Here is a 23,759-nt window from a genome sequence, read left to right on the forward strand (position 1 = left end):
CCAGCCGACCTCAACATGTCATGGCAGGAAGGCACAGGTGCAAGTAATTACCCTAATTACACAGCAACATAATAAAAGTGACATTACTCATATGGAATATATACAGTCCGTCGAACGGAGCCATCTTTAATGTAAGTCACACTTTCGCTTTTCCTGCTGTGACAAGTTAAAACCCTGTGAGAAATAATTAAGTGTGTTCAAATTACCCATAGGAAAATAAGGTATCTGTGCTAAAAAAAAAAAAAAAAAACTTTTTAGCCTGCTGTTGATTACTACTCAGAAACCATACAGGAAATTAAAAAGGAACTATAGGCTACAGGATTTTTTAGCTCAGCCTACTTATGCTACATTTTAACCTCCATTAAACAGCTTTGGAGTAATTGTGATGGTTTAATAAATGACATGTAACTTGTTACGAGGGAGAATGGAGGCTCTCTGCCTTCAATGTAGCTTAAAACCAACGTTGCAAGATCAGTGCCACTGCCCCGGTGTCCCAGCTCTTGGCTCTCTACTCTGGCCCCATAACCTATAATCTCTTGTTTTTGACAGATAAGACTACACAAATATACATGTTGTTAACATAGTATATCATATATAACGTTATGTATTGCTCTATTGATTGCTTTCTCGACGGCTTCGTTGTAAACAAATGCACATAGTCAGGAGGAGGGTTAGCAAAACTACGGAAAAGCGACCAGACTTAGTTCCCCTTTAAGGAGCCACTGACAAGTGCAAACTTTTTTCAAAATATCACAAATCAATATTTTTATGAACAGTAGGTCAAGCCTTTAGGTAGGCCTAATTGGTTTTGGTGGTGTGTGGTGTTCAGCTTTACTGATTTGACCTGAAAGGACACTGATAAACCCACTGTGCACAGTCTGCCCAGCACCTGGTAGCTGACGGATGAAGTTAGCCACTAGCTGGAGCACACTTGGGAGCATTTAGCAGCTAAAATATTTCCCTCCAGCACTCGCAGAGAAGACGTCTGCATTTCCCAGCGACATTCGAAGGAGGCTTTCAAATGGGACAGTCAAGTTGTGCATTGTGGCCGCAATTGGTCTTCAAATACAGCCTCCAGAGGATGCTGGGTCCCTACTGGGACTGGGCTTGTATCTACTGGAGGTGTAATTATCAACTGCCATGTTCGCCTTATTAGCCGCCTGGGATGATAATATGTTGTGTTTTCAGCGCTTATGGTTACCAAAAATCTCTATTGTGACTTTAACATGCTTTTGGCTTTGTGCTGAGGACCTTTAACTGTCAGTCGCATCTTTAATCAAAGTTTGATTGATACCTGGTGGTGCACAGACTGAGATTTTCTGTTATTACAAAACAGTCAAAACTATTTCTTGTACATCAACTTAAAAGACAGCCTTTTTTGATAAAAAGCATTTTTCACCATGGTCATTTAAAGTCACAGTGCAATCACGAAGGCCTTGTTTTCCTGTGTGGTGCATGCATGCAAACACACAAACCAAAGAAAAATGAATCACATCTGGCCACTTATGCTGGCAAATATTTTGTTCTCATGTTATTTGATAGATATACAGCCAAAAAAGAAATGACACACCTCTTCCCTCATCCAGTCTGCTATTAAAGCCTGTGTATGGATTTACTGTATGAAAAAGTAAGATATTTTAACTGTATTTATTGGAAACAAAAGTAGCTAGTAAATGCAGATTACAGTGAGGAAAGGAGCTTCAGACACTGACAAGCACTCAGTCTTTCTCAGGGTTCCAGAAGATAGACAGTGCATGACATTGCACGGGAAAACTGCAGCAGGCAGCACAGTGTTTGAATTTGAATGTCATACAGCGTGTACCGTTTCACACTTCATTGAGTGAATGCTCTATACTTGTGATGCATCGCTTCATTTTGAGTCAGACCTGAGCTATTTCAAAGCCATTTGTTCAGTTATCATGATAAGAGCGTGTGTCTCTTTTAACAGGAAACATAAAGAGATTCAAACTATTTCCCAATATTAAAGCTTGTAATACAGGTCAAACAACGTAGGTAGCTCAGCACAAAACACAAAATCAACTGCTCTGACTGAAATAATAAGTCCTAAAAATAAAAGTCCTCATGTGGCATCTAATATTTCACTCTGCCTTCTAGGACACTGGTGCATATAGTACAAACACGCACTGTAGTGCCTCTTCTAATTTTTCAACACTAGACAAGTGTGGATTAAGGGCTATGTTAAGAGGTGAAGATTAGGTTGTAACACATTGTATTGCAAGCTGCTTCTTTATTGGTATTAAGTGCAGTTTTATATTTCTTCACAATATCTCACCTGGTGGAGACAGCTGGTCGCAAATGTGTACAGTGGCCCTGAGAGCTCAATGCACTGCAACATACGAAAACACAAATACACAATTGCTAGCCTACTAATTCAGACAACAGCTTCATACATTTGACAAGTGCACTGCAAAAACTCACAACACCTGCAAACGCACAAATGTCTCCCAACATGACAGAATTTACAGGAACACAAAAAATGACGGGCAAAGCTAACACTATTTGCAATAGTAGTTATGAATCATGGTATATTCATGCTATGATTGATCAAATAAAACTCACCTTATTGTCACACACCACAGGAACAACAGGAAGCTGTCCTCACAACTTTTAAAGTCAAGCATTGGACAAGCGTACGCCCAATAGCCCGTCACCTTTTGGTGTCCCACACTTATTTTAGGTTATGTTGTTAAGTTTTTGCAACATGCTTGTGTATTTGCAGATGTGGTCAGTTCTTGCAGTGCACTGTTAAAGTGCCTGGGGTTATTTCCTGCGTTTTAATGTGTTTGTGTCTTTGCATTGTGTTTTCTTGAGCCGCAGTTGGGCTGTTTTCACTGAATGACACAACTTATTTTCATAGTATTGTCCTCCAGGGTGAGTGTCCCAGTGTTTAACACACAGATAACACATTTTTATCCTGAGCCTTGTTCTTCTCCTTTAACATAGACCCTGTGCTGTGGGAGCTGGCTGCTCGGGGGCCGGGTGCTGTGGCTCTCTCACGCCGCTGGCCTGCTGCCTTACATGGGCAAACCTCTGACTGACTGAGACGCCTGGAATTTCACGGCGTGACGTCACCGCCTACAACTCTCCCAGAAATTTGGATCAAGAAGTTTCACTTTTTTTTGGTGGGATTTGAAAACCTCTGCCGTGTTTCCTAGAAAGCGAAGGTAAGCGAAACTCTGCAACGCTCTGAGGCTTTTTAACATGTCTGAGGCTGTCGGCTGGGTAGAGGCTCGGTGCGGGGCTGCTGTAGCCGGGGCTCATATCCCGGTGTCGGAGCGGCTCGTCTTGTGTTTGTTCGGCCTTGTTAGGCTGTGATATGGATTTTTTTACTGTAGCTCGGACGGAGTTCACAATGAGGGCGTGGACTCGACACGATAGCCTCGGTTGCTGCCTGCTAAAGTTACACGAGGGTACTAAACTAAAGCTAACTTGTCGCCAGCGAGCTCTCAGTCACACATTCAAACTATTAAGACGACGTGAACGCCAAGTTTTGACCCAGGGCGTCTCTGCCGTGTCTGTTTTTAGCCCGGTGGTCCGCTGCTGAGCAATGCGGAAGAAAGACACTGTCACCGGAGGAGCATGAGAAGCCCCCGTCTGCGGAGAAATACGTCCCCATAGTTTCTCTTTATCCGTCTCACAAGTGTCCCCAAGTGTCCCAGATAGCGGCTCGTTAACTCATCCAGTGTTAGCCTGTGAGAAAACCCCTACGTGACACTACATTAGTACTGTGAGGGGACGCACTTGTTTACGACAGCGATTCGCCACGTTGTTTAAATACTTGTGATGATCGTGTGTTAATAACCTACAGAAATCTGTGCTCCGTACTCTGTAGCTGTGACTAATGTAGGCTGCTCAATATACCTCAGAAGTGACAGTAGCCTATCATTCATTGCTCATGCATGTTTACAGGTATTTTCTGTAGTAATGCAGAAGTGCACAGTAGGCCTGCTATCAGTCATAAAAGCAGTGTAGGCCTACACTATATGTTCAGCCCTGCATTGGATTGAAGACAAACCAGGAAACCATCATCACTGCCTTAAACTGTGACATGGAGATGGACAAACAGCCTGGACCTGGCTCCACCCAGACTTTGAGTTGCTACTCAGATCCTCAGCATTACTCATGTAGTTTGTTTGGAGCTGACAAGGCACACCTAAGGGCTAATGCACGACCAGGCATCATCAATCTATATTCTGTCATAGGCTATACATGTACGTGTAAGCCTGTGTCAAGCCCACACATCCTTTGTGCTCTGGCTTGTAGATATAGCCTAGCTAACTAAAGGAACTCCCACCCGTGTCAAAGATATGATGGTGTAGGCTAACCTTGTTTTTTATATTGAACATAACTTCATGCATCATAGAAGTGTGTTATGTGTGCATCAGGATAGCATGCTGATTGTTTGCGCTAATGAGGATCTATGGTGGACACAGACATGGACATTGACCTTTTAAGAGACATTTTAAATTTACAGATTTTCCCTTATTTGATCATGCACATCTTGGGAGAAATTATACTATACCTGGCTTAAAGCAGATGCTTCATACCTCACGTTCACCTTCAAAGATCCACATGGGTCATAGTCACAGATGACTTAACTGAGAACCTGTGGAAAAGTGGCTTTGACATTCCTGTCTCCCTCTTTGTGAATGACAATAGAATCGCGGCCCACACTAAAGATATTGATCTACCGTAAGACATAGCGAGCATAAAGAATAAGTTTCCTTCTCCTCTTTAAAAGACTAAATTCAGACTTTGACTTAGATGTGAATTTCAAATCAATAACACCAAGGTCCCCTGAGAGTGCTGCCATCAAACCGCATACATCTGCGTCGCTCCGACACATTTTTGACTCAGGCAACATTAAATGGAACTGTCTTTAAAATCTCTAGTTAAAAAGGACTCGTTTGACAGCACTGATGATGTTCAACTTAAAAGATGAGTGCCTCATCTGCCTTTGAGCCTGGGCCCCCCTGGTAGGTTTAGTCAAGTTATTCTCCTGTTTGTGTTTCTTGGTATATTTTAATGAGCATGTTCTTTCACTGAGAGGAACAGCAGCAGTTTCCCAGGCTCAAAATGCACAGTTTTAGAGCAGAGCGTGATGTCACGGCTGTGGCTTTTCAGAAAGCATCACCTGTGTGAGTGTAAGAACAACCAGAAGCTGGTGAGCATCTCTACAGTATGGATAGTGTGGTATACCATGAATTAATGCAAGGTCTGCTGTGTTTCTGCCATTGATGTATTACTGCATGTAAATCACAGAGCTATAACCAACCAACTTGCTGTTGAGTAAATGGGTAAATGTATTTTTATAGTGCAGCAGATGGAGTATTTTTTCTTCTTCTTTGAAGTTTTCAGAAACACATACAGAGCTCTGGTAAATCTTAAACGACCTGTTGGTTTTTCGCTGGTCCTAAAAACTGAGAATGTACATGACTGATATGAAGTCACAGCAGAGTTTTCCCATCAGTCACCGTGTTAGAAATATGAATAGGCATCAACAGTTTCTATCAGGGGTTGGGGAGCCATGTTCACACACGGCCGGCAGCGCCGCTGACTTAGAGTGAGAGACTTTATTTGTCATTGTCTCTGCACAACAAAACTTCATTTGGTCGCTCTCTGAAGAGACCAGCAGCAGCAACGATACAAAAACTAGATACAAGTGCATTTGTTACTGGATATAATGACTCTTCAGACCACCTGAATGTTTTGAAGACATTTCATGACTTTCTGGACAAACGAGACTTTTGCCCCACTAGCGAGAAGCACACCCCTCTGTGTCTATACTCTGTTCAGTTATTGTCGCAGAGGCAGAGAGACTAAATAATTAAGATGTTGTGTCTTAATTTCTGAGTGATAATTTTACAAGTAAATATAGCTGTCGCCACTGAAATCCTGTTTTTAGAAGTGGAGAAAAGCAGTCTGTAAATGGCTTGGAAGTTGACTCTAATCTCAATGGGTTGTATTTCAGTTCCTATTATTTCCCTTGTCTGATAACAGAAACAGAAAAAGATGTAAATAAGAACACTTGAATGGGAATTCAAATTTGTATTAAAAATACTGTATGTGAGCATAGAGAAGAGGAGAGAGGCAAACTGATAAAGGGCGGAAACCACCCGACATTTAGCAGATTGCAAATAGTACCTGATGATGCCAATAGTGTACAGCAGCTCCACAACAGTTTGGTCATGCCGTCACTCACTGCCCATACTCGGTCTAGGAGTTAACCTGGTCTTCTACAAAGATCACTCATCTTTGGAAAATTGGATGATGTGACTCAACGGTAATGATACATGAGGGGCACAACACTGGGCTAGGTGCCACGTTAGGATTTGAACCAGGTAAACACTTCACACCACAGCAGCTGTATCTCTCCACTGGGAGTGAAGCAGGCTGCAATGTTGACGTGGAGGATCAAAATCTTAGTGGCTAATCTTTGTCTCTTGAATAAAATATTACCAATAATGTTAAATAATATAACACAACGTTAACAAACTGATCACCAGAAAAATGCAACATAATCATGTGCAAGGAAGATAAAAAGATACTAATTGTTCTTGTGAACTAATCCTGACACTTTTAAAGAACCAGAGCTGTGACAGACCACAGTAGACCAGTGGATGTGCCTGTGCCCGCCCAACTGGTCTGCTGTGGTCTTGGGTGGGGCACTGATACAGTCGGCTGGTTTTGCACAACAATAGTAATGACTGTATTATATGTAACAAAATGTTGTAATGGACGATTATTGGCCTATAATTCCTACAGGGCTCTGTTTCACCTCAAACATATTCCTGAGGGGCCTTTTTTGTAAGGACTTCCAGTATCTACTGAATGATTGCTATGTGTTATCCTCACACTTGCACTCAGCGCACCCTGCTCCTGCTGCTCAAAGTACAGGAGTACAATTATTGAAGTAACACGATTTTGCCATTTCTCAGTCTCCGTCTTCTAGTTTTATGCTAATGACTTTACACTAACTACCTCACACACGGCTGGTTTCTTTCCAGTAGCCTGCTGCGTTAGCTTTCTCAGTCGTGGAGTTAAAAAGAAAAAGTTTAGTCTTATGCCGGGGCAATTTGTTTGCAGGTTTATTGCACTAGATAGTCAGCTTTTACTGTTGCATCAGACGCCAGAGTGCTGTCTCACACAGTACACTGCTCTCCTGCACCTTTATCAGCCCATGAAAGCCCCATCTTGATCGATAGCAAACAGCATGACATAATTTTTAGGCACAAACTTGTAGCCAAGGTCAAAAACCACAGTGATTCACTACAATTAATCTGAACAATGCAGAAATGGCTGATAATTTTTATCTGTATAACATTTAACCAATTTATCAAGTAGTCATCTCCTGGGCTCACAGAACTATAGCATTACCATAATTTATCAGATAATAAAACAATAGTTTAAACTCTAACCTACGCAGATCAGGTTGTTGCCCACTAGTGTTTCAAGATTATGTTCCTCAAATATGTATGTAAATATTATGTAAAATATACAACTAGTAACATTTAGCATAGTAGTTTTCTCCATCAATAATTAAATGAGTGGGTTTCTGACTGAGAAAAATGTTAATGTTATATCCATGACTGCTGCTGTTCTGCTTAAAAAACAAGGAGATCTCTAAGGGGATCTCTGAATGTCACTAATTCTAATGCGTTTAATGACGACTTGTTGCTGCGACTTGCACAGCAATATTAAACCAGTCTGTCCTGTCTTCCAGAGGTGCCTTCATATCACATGTTATTTCATTCTCTTAGCTCCCTTCACTAAATAATCGTTACACTGTGGTGAAATATTTTCTGTAGAGTCACTTGTCAGCATTGTTTCCCCCTGCACTGTCTTCACGTGAAGCATTACTCCAACAGTGTGACAGGTGCCTGGTGAAAAATGACAGACCCAAATTTAAATGGACAACTTACACTGGGGTTCATGCAGGATTTATGGGAGCCTGCGCAAGGTTCATCTTTCCACTGACGAACGACGCAGTCAGAGGAAAAAAAGTTGACAGCACCCACTTAACACACTGGTGTGGCCCTGCTCAGCACAATTACAGCTGTGTTATCCATTTGAGTGATACAGAGTTTACTCAGTCTTTTATTTCTCAATCTCCACAGATTTCAACAAACAGCAAAGGGCATCGCCGTTGAAACCCCAACACAGCCAGAGAGGAGAAAAGGTAAGAAAGCTTTTTATTGTAAATTGCTCTGTTGTGCTTTTCCATCCACTGTGTACTGGTCCTGTTCTGCCCAGCTGCTGTGCTGTTTGGAAGGCTGTGCATATGGACACACAGATACAGGCCCTTTGATCACGTGTGTCTATGAGGATTGTTTGGAGGCTGTGACTAAGTCAGTGGAAAAAGCAAAGTATGTTTGTCCTCCCCAGTTTGAGTTCCTGTTTGTTAATCACCTTGTTGCACAACGTGTCGTCAGTGGAAGTTCCGACTAACTTCTTATTGCTGTACTACGGTATTCTGTCGAGGATTTGCATAGCAGGTGTATCATCACCTTTATGTCGGGCCATATTCAAACTACAGGCCTTGATGCTGGGGTTTTGTTTTGTTTGTGGGGATACATTTGGCTAATGCAGCGTTTCATACCAGTCTGATTTCGTACCAGTCAGATGAGGTCAGCAACAGACACAACACCTGGATACAAACGTGTGGGGCAGTCGGTGTGTGTGGTGTGTTAGTTCTATCCAGTTTATTGATGTTAGCCGAGAGGTTGAGGCTTTGAGGTGTGTGTTAGGTGAGTTTTTTAGAATCAACTCAAGCCTCAGTAAAGGATGATGTACAGCCTATACAGGCTTTCCCCTCATTTACTCAGTAGCTTTTTAAAAAAGTGACTCACAAAAATTAACATATCAATTTTAATTGCATTGCTTATACCAAAATATGTTGATTGCTTTTAAGGTGATTAATAAGAAAGTGCTTTGACATTTTCACCTGGTGACACCAAGTGGCCTCTTCTCATACTATATTTACTGTAGCAGTGCTGGTGGAACGTAAAACGTGATAACAGGTATTTACAGAGCTACAAGACTCTGTGCAAAAGTTTTTCAAATTATAAAATTGTAACAACGAAGATAAGTTATCAGAGGACAGATTCTGTTTAAATAAACAGTCTGTTCCTTTGCAATTTGGAGGAAGTGACTTGTGCTGTTTGAAAAAACAAACACGGTCAAGCGAAGGTTTAGCAGCTTCCATGATCTCCGCTGACCCATGACTCTCATGGAGAGTAATCAGACTTTAATTACACCTTCTTAATCACTTGAAGATGATCCCTGTGACAAGATAGCTTCTCACAGTAAATGGGCTATCTTCACCTCCTAATCTGGCCCTGGTTGCCTGATGATAAACAGAAAGTGGTAAATTATGTTTCCCTGCACTTTTTTGATTATTGAAATTTCCATTTAGACTTTTAAATTCATGCATCTTCTCCTTTTTGAATGTTCACTATTTACTCCTTTTAAAATAGACTCAGTCGGAGCGAACTCCAACCAATAGTGAAAAGCTCTCCACAATCATCATTATTATTCCTAGTGAAAGGTATGCACCACAGAACTGGCTCTGCCGAGTGACTCTGGCTCACAGAGTATGGCATTCCTAGCTGAAAGCAAACCAAACTGATATTGCCCTCAATACTGTCTTCATATTTTCTCCATATTTGGAAATGTTTACCTCCTCATGATGGTTGACAGAGGTTGGAAGAGGGGATGTGAGTCATTTCAGCTGCATAAGGCTTTCTAGGGGTGAGAGGAGCCTTCCAAGTCACTGCCATTTAGTGAATCTAGCAGTTTTCTGAGCTTCAGTGATCTGAAGAGAAACTGTGAGTATCATTCTGTGCTCAATTTCTATTGTGTTTATTTTTGTTTAATGGTAGTGTGTATTTACTTGAGAGAATGCAATTTGCTTTTATCATAACAGCTATAATACAATACAACATAACATAATATTATGTAATAGAATATAGACGAATGAGACTGAATGAAGCTAGACTGGTTGAACTTCCCTTGCCTTCTTATGCAAAGCTGTCTATGTATAGGCTGCTTGTGGGGAACTCACAGTTTGTCACTTGTTGATTGAGGGGTTTAGAGATGTTATTGCTATTTCCTTGCATCAGACACACAATCAACACACAATGTTCCTGTGCATCTCTGCAAGTATGGAAAAAACGGGGAATTGGTTTTGGCTGTACACACCAGTTCACCAGATATTTTGATAAAGTTTGTCGAAAGCTGGGACTAACTCAGCACCGGAGTGAAATTTTCTTTTCTTTCTTTTTTTTTTGGACCAGGAATCTGACCTTGTAGACAGGTTTCTGTCAGTTATACGAGGAGTTAGAGGAAAAGGTGAGAAGTGCAAAATCAGTTGTATCTGACCGATTTGAACAGGCACTCTTATGATAGAAGTTGTTAGCCCTGCATGTTTTCCTGCACATGTCTTGTGATTGCACGCGTGTGTGTGTGACTTGGGGGCAGCTCGGGTCATTGAAAAATTTTGGTTTCGCAACAGCCCACTCTAAGCGATATCTAGATCTTAACCTTCCTCCTGGCTCTTACTTCCACACCTTAAACATTCAGTGGCAGGTGCCTGGTAATTCTCCCCTTTACAAGAAGGAGGTGAACGACTTTACTCGCCTCTGAGGGCTGCTGCTGCTGACTTTAGTGATGGTGAGGCGTGATTAACTAATTACATTTATCTGTAAATTATGGCGGGACTGTATCTGGTTTCAGCCTCGGAGCCAGTTTCCATCCATCATTGTGAATACTTGTGAGTTTTTAGTTTTATTGATTTATTAGTGAATGTAGATTGTTTTGACCCTGTAGCTTTCATAACACTGACCAGTTCTTCCCAACAACTGAACTAAGTCAGACCGGACCACAGGAAACAAGAAGTCACTAATGAAATGAGGGAAGCATTATCAGTTGTTTGAGAAAGGAGTGACTTTCTTACAGTATGTTCACTCTGGGCTGTGATAAGCTTCTGGTCAAGGCAGTGCTGTCTGTCTGTCAGTCCATCACTCAGGCCCAGTACTGTGTCTGTGAATCCTAGTGTTGGAAAATAATGATCCATATAAATACCACCATAGTGTTATAAATAAAATTAAAGAAGAAATAAAACTATGGTCGTTTTTAATAGTATTTTTTTTTATTTGAAGTTAAATTCAGTTGACCTATATACATTTGATCCTGAAAATATGCACAAATAAAGTAATACTTTGAAACGGCTGCTGAGCTGCTTAACCCAACTGACAACTCAAGGGAACTTCTTGGTTCAAACATTCAACACACTAAATTGATTTAATGGTCAAAGGTCACTGTAGCCGCGTAATACAGATTTTTGGCCATAACACAGAGATTTGTGCGCTAATAATCAAACTAATTTTACATTAAAACAGTCAAAGGTCAAGTTCACAGTGACATCACAGTGTTCTGAAAAAAACACTCCTGGCCATTGTGCAGTGTTGTAACTCAGGAAGAAGAGATAGTGACCATATTTCCTGCAGTTTGGCTGGTTGGCAGAGACATACGACCACAAGGCGGTAATTTTAGTCCTTCCTGAAACTGAAAACTTCAACTTTTTGGCAATGAAATGACCATGTAGGGTTTGTTACAACAGTCTTAATTAATACCAATATGACCGCCACTTTATGGTGGCTCATGGCAGCACGTTTAGAAAGACAATGTTGTGATATCACTTCTTAGCTTTTAATGACTCCTCTCCACTGGTGTTACTGCAACACTTTGTTTATTGTAGCTGAAGTACAAGACACCCATGTCCCAGAACATGCAGACAGATTACTGGGGAGAACCTGAGACGTTAGAGTTTTGTCTGCTACAAAAATAGAGAGTTTTGTGATGGCCTACTTATGGCAGAGTAGCCATAATAGACAATTACGCAGCAGCTGCTCTTTACACTGCCTGGTAGACACTATATGATCAAACATCAGATTTATAAGGTTAATGATGATCTTGAATAAATAATGAGCTCACTTCCAGTTTTCTTTACCATCACAGTACAAAGAACGTTGCCGCAAGCAGTTTGGATGTTTCAGTACATCGTCGTTACCAGTTGAACAAGCAGCCACGGACGCTGATCACAGCGTTACGTCAGTCTCTGGCGACATTTCCAACGCTCTCAAAATGACTTAATCTGGCCACACTCAGCTCTGCCGCTCTTAATTTCAAGATGCTGACATCCCCCCACGTCGGGAGAGATCCTATGTTTTCAAGACAAGTCTTCCAAATGAATCTCGTCAACAAATTAAGGCACGATTAACAGGAGCAATTACACTGAGGATCCGACTGAGCTGAGGAGAATCAAGCTAAAGTGGAGGAGATTATCTTTCTTATTAAGAAAAAATCACTTTAAGGGTTTGATTACTTTCTGTTTTTGTGCGATACTCTTGATTACTCTCTAACCCAATGATGCCTCTTAACGGGCTATTTTTTCCTCCACTCTTGAGAGTAGTAGAGTGCAGATTAAACACTCAGATTGTATGTAAACAAGAGCGGTCCTGTTTCCTCTCAGGGCAAAAAGTGGCGCCAAAACTGAGAGTGTGAACACAGTGGAGAATTATTGGAGCTTTCAACACATGTCAATATATGAATTCAACATTTTGAGATTTTAGACTGTCTAAATAGATTTCGATTCTCCCACCCAGTAAAGAGGGTTAGGGTGAGTCAATAAACAACAATCTCAGACACATTACTTCACAACATGTTTGAAGGCTTTGGCCCGGTCCCTCATCTCACTGTTGATTTGGCTGCTGCTCGTGGCCGTTATTATGTTTGAACATAAATCACCACCTCGGTTTAAGGTCTTCGGCGCTTTGATGGAGGCTCGTCTCAAGACTTAGCCAGCATTTATTGTTCCCCTTTTCCAATACAAAAAGAAACCCGCACCCTCACGCATGATGTCATGACCATCCTTCATTGCTGGGATGTTGTCAGATTTGTGATGAGCTGTCAACAGCCCCCACCTGACACTTTATATCATAACTGAAGAATTCAAGCTTCTCGCCTCTGAAGAATCTTTCGCATTTTTGTTTCAGGAAAGTTTTCATTCCAGTCCAGGTTTCCCTCTGGAAAGGCCCCGCACTGCTGCCAGTAAACTCTGCACTTCTCTCTTTTAGTTCCTAAGACCTGCGGCTGTTTTTTGTGTTATGATCTCTCAAGTTCAGGTTAGGATTTTTCCACCATTTGTCTCCGTTAGCCAAATGTCAGATACACTAAATGAGCCCTGAATTTAGCCCATACGCAAAAGTAATTATGCGTATTGCGTATTATTCGTATCTATCCATAAAAATTATATATAGCCTACATTGTGAAATAAAACGGACACATTAGTGTCTATGAAATGAAGCCAAATATGGACTTACTAAGAGACGACAATTCAGTTTTTTTTTTGCTGTTTATTAATTAAACCCTACCAACAAAATTAAGAAAGTCTAACTTATCTAAAGATTCCTCCTCCGTATGAAAATCAGTCAAACATTGATGGGTTTTTGACTAAAAAAGAGTGACTACATGTTTCACACAGTCTAATTGATGATAACTAATTAGAAAGTCCCAAGTCTCAGCATCTTTGATAAATTTAAGAAAACATCTAAACATCAACAGCAACTCTGTAGCCGTGCTGAGCTTATTTTCTTTGTATGAAGAACAGAGCAGGCGAACTGAAAGGGAATACTTCTTTCTTTGGAGTAGAGATGATCTGCTGAAACTTTCAGTGTAGTTTTATGGATATTTCTCTCTGCTTTATGTGATTGAAATTCTTGTGAACTGAACACCACAATCAGGAATTGAGAATCGCCGGCTGAAGTATGCATCGAAAAAGGATGTGCCACGGAGAAAGTGATGAACAACACAATGACAACAAGTGAACCACAGTGGTGTCACAAAAAAGTCCTGGAGATGCCTCAAAGTTCTCACATGGTTGCAGCATCTTCCTCCATGCAAGATTAAACTCTACCTTAAATTGTGTGTCAAGAGGCTGTTAGACATCAAAATCCCATTGTCACATGTTCCTGTGTAATAGAACACGTGTCCTCAGTCCTTTACAACACCTAGACTGGAACAATACTTTCTGAGTATATGCTTACCTTGCACCCATGTGACCCTGGGTGCCCCAGCTATGGATGATAGCAGTGGCTCCATTTAGACACAAACTGTCAAATAGAAGCCGAACAATATCTAACAACGTGAAGGTTGTTATGGCCTGAGCTTTATAAGTGAACAAGAGGAACACAGGAATGAGAAAAATCTCTGTCACACTTTAACAGGCGATGTCACTGCACTGCACAATTAACAAGTAATGTTTCAGCCTTGTCTCTCTTGCGTGTTGTTTTTCTTTCATGTGTCTTCTGTTCTTTATCCTCTCTCTCAAAATCCCCTATTGGCCTCATATGAGTTATTTTTGATAATCATTTTTGGAGTCATCAACTGTGGCCAGTGGTCAGTTTTTTTTCTGAAATTGTGGTAACGTTTCAGTCGACTTTGCATTTAGTGCGATTACAACCGTTGGTGTTTCTGACGCTATTACCTCCCTTCATTTCTCACAATCTGCAGAGTGAGAATTTCTTTTTGGCGCTCGTCAACACTTCCCAGTAAACAACAGTAATCTTTAACACTGTCATAATGGTTTAGTCCCAGACAGCGGAGTGATTGTGTGCCAGAAGTGACATTTTCTTTGTGCCCCTATCATTTAGGATCAGATGCCACTAAATAATTAATCTCAGATTAAGCAGAAGCTGAAGGCTAATGGGGCACTTTACACACTGTGACTGATACACACTTGCCCAGCGTGCAAGTGACAGATGCCAGCTTGTAAAGATGGTCAAGTTACTGAGGCATGTTGTTGGGAAAACACAGAGCCATTAATAATGTGCCAAAACATATAAACTACAAAGCACATCAGATTTAGCATGGCAGAGGGATGAGGGAAGGTTAATGAAGACTTAAAACACTGTTGTTGTGGTTGTTTTTTTATTTATTGAATTTTCCATTTCATTCGACCTAAAACACTGTTTTACTTTTGAATACCAACATTAAGCAGTGAAATCAATGAGTGTTCCTCAAATGAAAATAACTTCTTAGCTTTAATTCAAACCAAATCTTTATTTATCTAAAGAAAAACTTGTGTTGGTATCATTTGATCTTTAAATGTCTTCATGATGTGTAGTAAATATTCAGTGTTTATTTGTCTGTGTAAGGTGTAGGTTGAGGCTATATTATTACATCTTCTCCTTTTTACACAACAATACTTTCACTACTTGAAAAGTGATGTCAGAAAATTAAAAGAAGCTATATGGAGAGAAACTTTTCACTATCAAGATTTACTTACCATGTTTGATTTTCTTTTTAGTATGCTCAGTCAACTACAGATTCTTTAATCATGGTCACTCACAACTAATCCACAAATGCATTCCTTTGACATAGGCCTATTCATCTCCGTTTTATATCTGTCCAAAGGTCAAAGGTCATGGTCACCTCAACGCTTCACGCAGCAATTATGACAAAATGTAACACAAATGGTTAATATTTTATCTGACTGGACAGACAGGAATGTTACTTGAATAGTCTGAGTGCGAAGGGAGTCTGAGTGCGAAGGGCCTATATTTATGCCTGAATTGTTTGGTCAGATCTTCTTCTCAAACGAAGAAATCTATTTGAAATACAAACCCCTCACACAGATGGCTTGACACAATTGTATTGACTGATAAAACTAAGGTTGAATTGTTTGGGAGGAACATAATGTTGTATGGTGGGAAAGGGGCACCGCACACTATCTTGAAAGCGCCACCCCAAAGGAGGAGTAGGATAGAGGCTGCACCACCGTTTCGGTCTCTGGTGCCTCATGGTTCTGGAGCTCAGCATCAACTTTTTCCGGCGGGATGACGTTGGACAATTAACCTTAACTATCAAAGTAAATTTGCCACAGATTGACTTCAAACAAAGAAACATCTAGCTCCAGGCCCAGTCAGAGTCCAGATCAGATCAATATGTCTGAGCTGAACTGGGTCACCAGAGGTTCAACCATTTATGTAATGGATGGCTTCACTTCCCTTTTCCATCATAACTGTGAATGCTAAATGACTGTGTTCAATGAAAACATAAAGATATGATAGGAGCTTAAGTGGACTGTTTGCCTACACTTGTGACCTGGATGATGATCAGTATTTTATGACTGATCATTACTAGATACTCGTTATTGTCATTCTGTAAAAACAATGAAAATCCGGGGGAATTACACACACATAACTGCATGCACACTAAGAGAAACAAGAAAAAGCATCACATCAGAGAGCTAGGAGCCGCTGCACTACTCAACGCCGCCATCTTGCCTACAAGTTGACATGGTTCTTCACTGTATTTCCCCTCTAGGAGGCAACTCTACACCTGTTTTGACCTTTCAACCTGCTGGATTTCCCTTGATTGTGCTAAAGAGAAGAGAAAGGACAGGTCAGAAGGGATAAAGATAGATAGATATAAAGTGGTCAAAGTTTTCTGGGTATCAGTTCTGGAGAAGCTCGTGGCTTCATTTGTGAGCTTTAGATGGGGCTTAATTGAGTGGGGGTGGGTTCTGATTTTCTGCCACATCAGGCGCAATCATTTTAATTTCTGACATAATCTTATTGTGTCATTGTAAGTGTGAGTCGCTGGTGTCAGCAGCAGATATTTTACCCCATCACTCTTTGAAAGAGCTAAGTTATTTATCAGTCTACTGGCACACTGTACATGTGCATATTTCTCGTGGCTCATTGGCAGGATTAATTGCCAACAAGTCCCCTGTGGTCCAGGAATGCAATTACCTACTGACCCAAATCATTCTCTTGGCTGGAAGTCAGTGTCTGTGCTCTGGCAGAGTTACACCTGGGACCAAGTCTTCACACATAACCTCACACTCTCCCCCTCGGTGCATTATTCAAGGCGTGGCATAATCTTTTTTCTTATGTTTATGTGATATTCAGAGCGTGTGTGCAAAATAGAGGAGTGACGGGTTATTTATCACCCCCTGAGAACATTTTGTGGTGTCTGTGTGTAATGTTTAGGAATTAACACAAAGATGTCCAGCTACTTTGTGATTGACATCTTGATTTATGGCTGATTCATGTGAGTGTGTATTTTCAGGGGTAGATGTTCACGGACTTTTGGCCATAACTGCTACAAATTGGCTTTTTCTGATTCTTAGTATTTGAGGTTATCTAGAGTAAAGAAGCTCTACAAACCCAACCCCGGCCCTGGACGTACAAAGAGAGATTTCAGAGTTTGAGGTTGGAGGAGACTCTGATTACTGTGTTGTACCAGTAATTAAAAGTATATTAATCAATTGGCTGATGAAAATAAAACTAATTAAATGTATTTTAATTTTAGGTAACCATGAGACGGTGTTTCTCTATTTTATGTAGCCTATCTGAAATCTTAATGGGCTCTGAACAAAACCAAACAGTGAAATATCAGAATGTGCAAGAAGCTAGAAACATAATGTAGCTTAGTACATGGATGTCTCTCACTCCTCTGTGTGTTGACAAGCTCTGGGTTTGCTGGTCGGACTGTGTGTCTGATGAATTTGTACTTTGCTGTTCATGTTCATGTTCAGTGCCAGTGTGGGAGTCACTTTGCCCTACATGTAGCGAGGTTGAAAGAAAAGGGTGGTGTTTGGGGATGTAGCTAATCCGACTTTCATGTTTGGGGACTGGAGTTGCTGTTGCAGATCTGCAATCACCGTAGTAACAAACTTGAGTATTCCAGTTGCCTTTCTCTAACGATACTCAAACCATAGTCTGTTTCAGGTAGGCCTATCACTGTTGTCAAGGGCACGTTTTGTAAAAGATTTGGTGTCAGACAGAGACGGAGTCTTCTGATATGTTCAACATTTCTGAGATGGAAAGAAAAAGGAAATACATTGTCTACAGGTGATCTGTTGTGGACAACATGATTTGAATTCTTTCTCTTGTTTTGTTGATTTGCCAACCATACTGATTAACCTATATTGGATTCTGAGCAGGATATAGAAAACAAACACAAATAAAAGGTCATGGCTTAAGTGAATGGAATCCATTTATTTATTGTGCTGTTAAGAGCACTAATGCAGCAAGATTTAGACTTTAAAGCATCACTAATGCTATTACAAGTATATAGTAAGAGGTGGAGGGGACTTCCACATACTGTTGGTTTGTCAAAGCATAAAGAGTAAAGCTCCTTTGTCCTTCCACATGTGCATTTACTTGCACTATTCTCATGTCAGATATAATACATAGGAGGTGAAAGGTTGTGCTTTTGGGTCTTAGCGAGTCGCCCCAGAATCTGCTTCATTAATGGATTATCCAATTGTATAGGATGTGGCGTGCAGCGTGGATCAAGCACCACAGTGCAGCCGCCCTCAGCATCGACACTCAGTCTGCACACTACGGTCTGCTTGTTATTTGAGCTGGCTGCGGGCTTTTTTAGGTTGCAAGCCGCCGGGTTTAAGCTGAGGGTGAGAGGGACCTTACGTGTCAGGTTTGAGGTCACTTGTGTTAATATCAGACAGATCCAGTACATTAGATGCATTCCCTAATCTCTTAAATCCCTCCACTGGCCCAACTTTCATTTGTTGTAGAAGCATTAAATTAGGAAGAAACACACAAACCAAAGCCCTGGATGTGTTTTGCCACCTTTTTAGGGATTGCACTGGTTATAGCCCGGAGCTCCAGTCTGTGCAGCAGTTACAGTTTTTGCTAATGATAAAAGCATTTAGAAATAAGCCCCAGGACTTTGTTCTCCCACATTTCGAGATAGGAAGAGAGGACTCTTAGAAATAACTTTCTCTCTCATCGTGCTCCCCAGATGATGCATCTTAACAAATGTGGGGGATCCCCACTCCTTCACCCAAGCATCGTGACGTTTATTATTCTTTTGAGTGAAACCTCTCAACAACTACTGGAGTGAGTTGCCACCAAATTTGTCTCTCATTCACGAATCCCTCAGGGGAATAATCAGGTAAAGAAAAAAAAAGAATAAGAATATGCCCCTTGCTTTGGTTCATGATCAAATAACAGAAAAGCAATGTGAGTCACAGCTGCCTGAGCCGTACCATGTTAGCAGCAATTGTTACATCCTCACAGTCTCACATGGAGAACATTTAACTTGCTGAACATGTTAGTATGATCTTTGTCCATATGATTCCACGCTAATTTTTTACCGTCATTTAAACACCTGCATGATGCTTTCAATACACTTTACTTGTATGTTAATTACATACGTTTCTCAGCATTTACTGTAAGTCACATTTGTATCTAACTGTGCAGCGATTTAGAGACTTCACAGTGAGATCTGTTGTTTGTAGAGCTTTTTGCGTTGACTATTGCAGTGATCAGAAAGTCTCACTTTTGTGACACCGTTGTGAAGGACAGCTGGGCCGTCGGCTGCAGCGCTGGTGGAAACCTTAGCAGAGTTTAATGCTTTTGACAGGCCCACAGAGATCACTACAGGTTCTCTGGATTATGGATGCTGGTCTCTGTGTGTGTGCTCTCTGTAACATGGATAACATGCAGATAAAATGAACCATTGACAATGATTTATTGGCTAGAGACGCAACAAAAAGCCCTCTCCATGCTTACAGACTTCGCTCGCATTATCAGTGCAAGGGGCTGTAAATACTGTGTCATGAAAAGGACACCACTTCAGAAGTGTACACATTTGCTCAAAAAATCCACAAGAGAGCCCTTAAGCACTTGACATTTTCACAACAGTCCTGAGCCCTCACAGACTTATCAGGAACACTGGATGTGAACACATGCCTAGAGTCCAGTCTGTCGGTGGATTCTGAGAGGGATCTTAGGGGCAACGGGCAAACAGGAGGGAGGGCTCAAACGCAGACATAAAAACATGTTAATCTATGCTTATGGTGGTTGATGCTGAGGCTTACAGTCTGCCCCGCAGGTGTACCCAAATAAAAATGGAAAGTCAGCAGGTAAAAGTCACAAACAAGTAGCAGAAAAGGCTGCACTGCAGTGACGGACCAGACAGCACAGACCTGGGCAGCCAGGTGACGCCACACGCCGCCCCAGATTTTGTATGGCTTACCTGTGTATGGCTGTTCAATGTCATGTCAAATGACATTTTAAACAAATACATACAATACAGTACATATTTATTTATAGCACATTTAAAAATAAAACCCAAGTTGTCCAAAGTGCTGTACAATAAAACAAAAGTGAAGACATGTAAAAGAGATGAGTTTTTAATAGAGACTTAAAGTGCTCAAGTGTTTGTGCAGTCTTAATCTGCAGAGGTCGTCTGTTCCATAGTTTCGGGGCCACCACAGAGAAATACTTCATGAATCTGTGTAACCACATGTTTGAAGGAGAACTACAAAAATACATTACCTGTGGGCCTTGGGTGCCAGAGGGGTGAATTAAACGTGGCTGTAGAATTGTAAAAATGTGACATATTTGCAGTTGTCAACAAAACATTTCATCATACTTACTGATTGTATCTAACCTTTAGATTAGACATACTGTAGCATCTTTTATTTCACTGTTTCTCAACAGTGTTAAACTTCAGCCTCTTTCTGCTGTTAGCGGAGCACATGAACAGGATTTTACATGTGTGGCCAGATGTTTCCCACTGTAATGCTCTTTGTTGTACTTAACATCACCCCTTACATGTTTTTCTGTACAGACTTCTGTTGAGAGTTATCTGTCAATTAGATCTGTTTTTAACACAGTTGTTGACTCCAACATGAGTTTCACATCCATTCAAACTCAAACGGTGAGGTCTTTATAAATATACGTTGAACTAGCTGACAAGCATGAGGAGTAAACAAGCCAGTTACGCCACATTAGCATGTACTTATCCATTATGTCACAAATTATTCTTGCAGCAAAACCATGAATCCCCTTATATCACCCAATTTGAATCAGAAAATAGGACACATAAAGTCTTTGTTGTCATTTACCGTCCCAATAAACCTGAGGAAACCACAGGTTTGTGTGAATGTCCATGTTCCCATCGGACCTACGAGTATCTTTAGTGTCAACTTTCTGAGTATGCTGTGGTGACTCAACCTTCCAGCGTGTTTATCTCGTTCAAATATTTTTTTCTTTTTTATTTTGTTGGAGTTTATCCTTTTTCGGATATGAACAGAATGTACTGACTGAGAGGTTTAAACGAGGGCTCATAGTAAGGTGTACCATTCAGTAACAAAAGATCTGTGTTTTGAGTTCTGGTGGGTAAGAGATGAAAATTACAGGAGGATGATTTCTCAGGAAATTCAAGCCCTCTTGAATCTGTGTATTTACAGCTACAAGAGGTGTAATCAAAAATTCAAACTGGGGCTTTGAAAGTCACTCTGCTGCGCTCAGCCCGGGAGCCTGCTCACCTCTAAGTGAGATCCCCCTATACTCTTGGCCCAGATGAAGCTCTCATGGATGGTTAGCAGGTCAGATAGAAATCAGATGAGCGACTTGTTTCCTGTGGAGGGTATTCCCTGCACTTCAGTCTGCCCTCAGGCGGATCCTAAGCCCACCGGTACTGTACTGTACTGTACCCAGTTCAGAAAAGGTAACTAATTTAATCTGTACATGCCTTTCACTCCGCTGTAAAGAAGCGGTTATAAATACACCACAGACCTCGGGGAAAAGGCCAAGGTGTTTTCAGGGATATGTATTTTTCATTGGTTGGGTCTGCCTTTCAGCCTGTAAACATTAAGGTCCAATCAAGCCTTCTATTGTAGGAGCACTTAGAAAGCATGTGCCCACAGAGGAAATGGACACAGTGCTGCTCGCCTTTGTCAGATCAGATGTAGCTACGTATATGACAAGAATGTTTGGGTCATCCATAACAAGCGCATAGGCAGCGTGAGTGTTGACAATACATCACATACTGTACAGACTATAGAAACAGTGCCGCAAGAAGACAAAGATGAAGGTTAGAGTGATGTGACACATATAGTACACTTGTTTTTAGTCTCGCTCCCGCCCGTCCATCAAAAAAACCTGATGAATAAAAACCTTTTCAGGGCCAAAATTACATTTTCCTGTGATTGCAGCTCTTTAGAATTGAACTAATGGTCTAATGTACTTGGATGATCACTTGTGTTTGATAGCAAATTACTCTGAATGTCTAATGACTTTGATAATTTGAGTATTTAGCTCATTGTGTTCCCCCCTCCTCCCCCCCAAAGAGTACATGGATGAAAATACCTAAGTTATCATAATGGATGTGGCATTGAATGAAATTGGCTCATTTTATTTGACCATCAAAAAAAAAAAAAAAAATCAGTGATTGCAGATCTGTCATGAAAAGACCATTTAACCCGATTCAATCTTACTTCAATACATCCACCCACTGAATGAAACACAGTGACGACGATGCAGCGGTGAGGTCTCGGAGACGTCGTCCAGGTCAAACCGTGATCAGAACATTGGGCCTCATTCACGAACCGTTCTTAAGAACAAATTTGTTCTTAAGTCCTACTTACGAAGTTTTTACGAAGATTGTGGCATTCATGAATGTTTTCTTATCCAGAATTTGTTCTTAACTAAGAACAAAATCTACGAACAGTCAGGAGTATACTTACGCACTTTTAGGTGCTGAGACTTCTGCAAAAATAACCGATTATAGCATTTTCTTTTGTTCTGCAGTTGTATGATATTATATGATTTGAATAAGAATTATTTTCTTATCTTTTATGATGTTTTTAATAATCATATATATTAATAATAATAATAGACAAATCATTGCAGTCTCTTAAAAAACATTATAGACATTTAATTCATATCAGTTGTTTTTTTCTCTTTTTTGGTGGGGCGGGGGGGGGGGGCATACAGCTGCCGATATGATTTTTTTTTTTCCTAATTGCGGGCTGCAACAGTGCACTTACTGTAAGTGTTCACACTACACACAACCGTTTTTTTTTGATGGCACACGTGAGAGTGTGGTCTCTCTGTTAACAACCGAAGAGCTGCATCCACTGCTGACGCTACTAAATATAGCCTAAATATAAATATAAAAATATAAACTAAATATAAGCCTTTTGTTTGTTTCTTTGTTTCATTCCTGCCACAGTAGCGCCACTTCACTACTTAAGTTCTTTTTACGTTTGGAGTCTGGTGCTCCCTCCCAGATTTTCATTTGAGCATTTCAACTTTCTTTCTCACTCCACCTTCTCTGCTCAGTGCCTGTGGGTGCTGTTTGCACACGGCCCTGCAGTCTCATGCCCTTTTACGGGCATTGATGGGGCAGTTACCTATGCTGATCCTATGTTAATTAGACTCACCTGGCACACGCCCTCAACTTACGAGGAGATGGCATTCATCAAGTAGGAACACAGCTGCGAACAATTCTGAGGCTTACGAACGCGTTGATGAATCTGACGTAGGGTTTTCTTAAGGAACCTCTTAAGAACAACTTAAGAAAGAATCTAAGAAGGTTCTTAAGAAGATATTGGTGAATGAGGCCCATTGTTATTTAGAACAGGCCTAAAAGAACCACATACTCTTTGTGTTTTTATGAGTGGAGCTTTTCTTGCATATAGGCACCAGTTATGGACAGTCAGGGAGAACGGGGCTGCAGGTGGTTTGGGTCTGCACTGTGAACAGTCCACTTCAGCAGTGATCATAATGAGTTAACAGAGGTCTCAAATCTCCTCAACTGTGTGTGTGACGGCTACTTAACGGAGCTGCTGCGGCTCACAGTGTGTGTCCACTCCGCTCCACGCTGCTGCCGCTACGCCGTTTCTCCTGCCAGCT

The 23,759-nt window shown here is 41.0% G+C and overlaps 1 protein-coding gene across 4 annotated transcripts in view; it reads left to right on the top strand.

Annotated features, from left to right (window-relative positions):
• Positions 1–2,945: 2,945 nt before the first annotated feature.
• The window catches only part of lpp (LIM domain containing preferred translocation partner in lipoma), a 138,630-nt gene continuing 117,816 nt past the window's right edge, over positions 2,946–23,759 (top strand). For 2 of the 4 annotated variants that reach the window (XM_085773645.1, XM_085773647.1), the window contains exon 1: positions 9,643–9,848. The gene's annotated coding sequence lies outside the window, so the exon portion shown is untranslated. Of the gene's footprint in view, positions 3,186–8,138; positions 8,201–9,642; positions 9,849–23,759 lie in introns of those variants that run through there. The other 2 variants (XM_085773646.1, XM_085773644.1) reach the window with 2 other exon arrangements.

This window comes from Trachurus japonicus, chromosome 4 (assembly GCF_045865225.1).
Source record: "Trachurus japonicus isolate A0001 chromosome 4, Traja_1.0".
Taxonomy (NCBI): domain Eukaryota; kingdom Metazoa; phylum Chordata; class Actinopteri; order Carangiformes; family Carangidae; genus Trachurus; species Trachurus japonicus.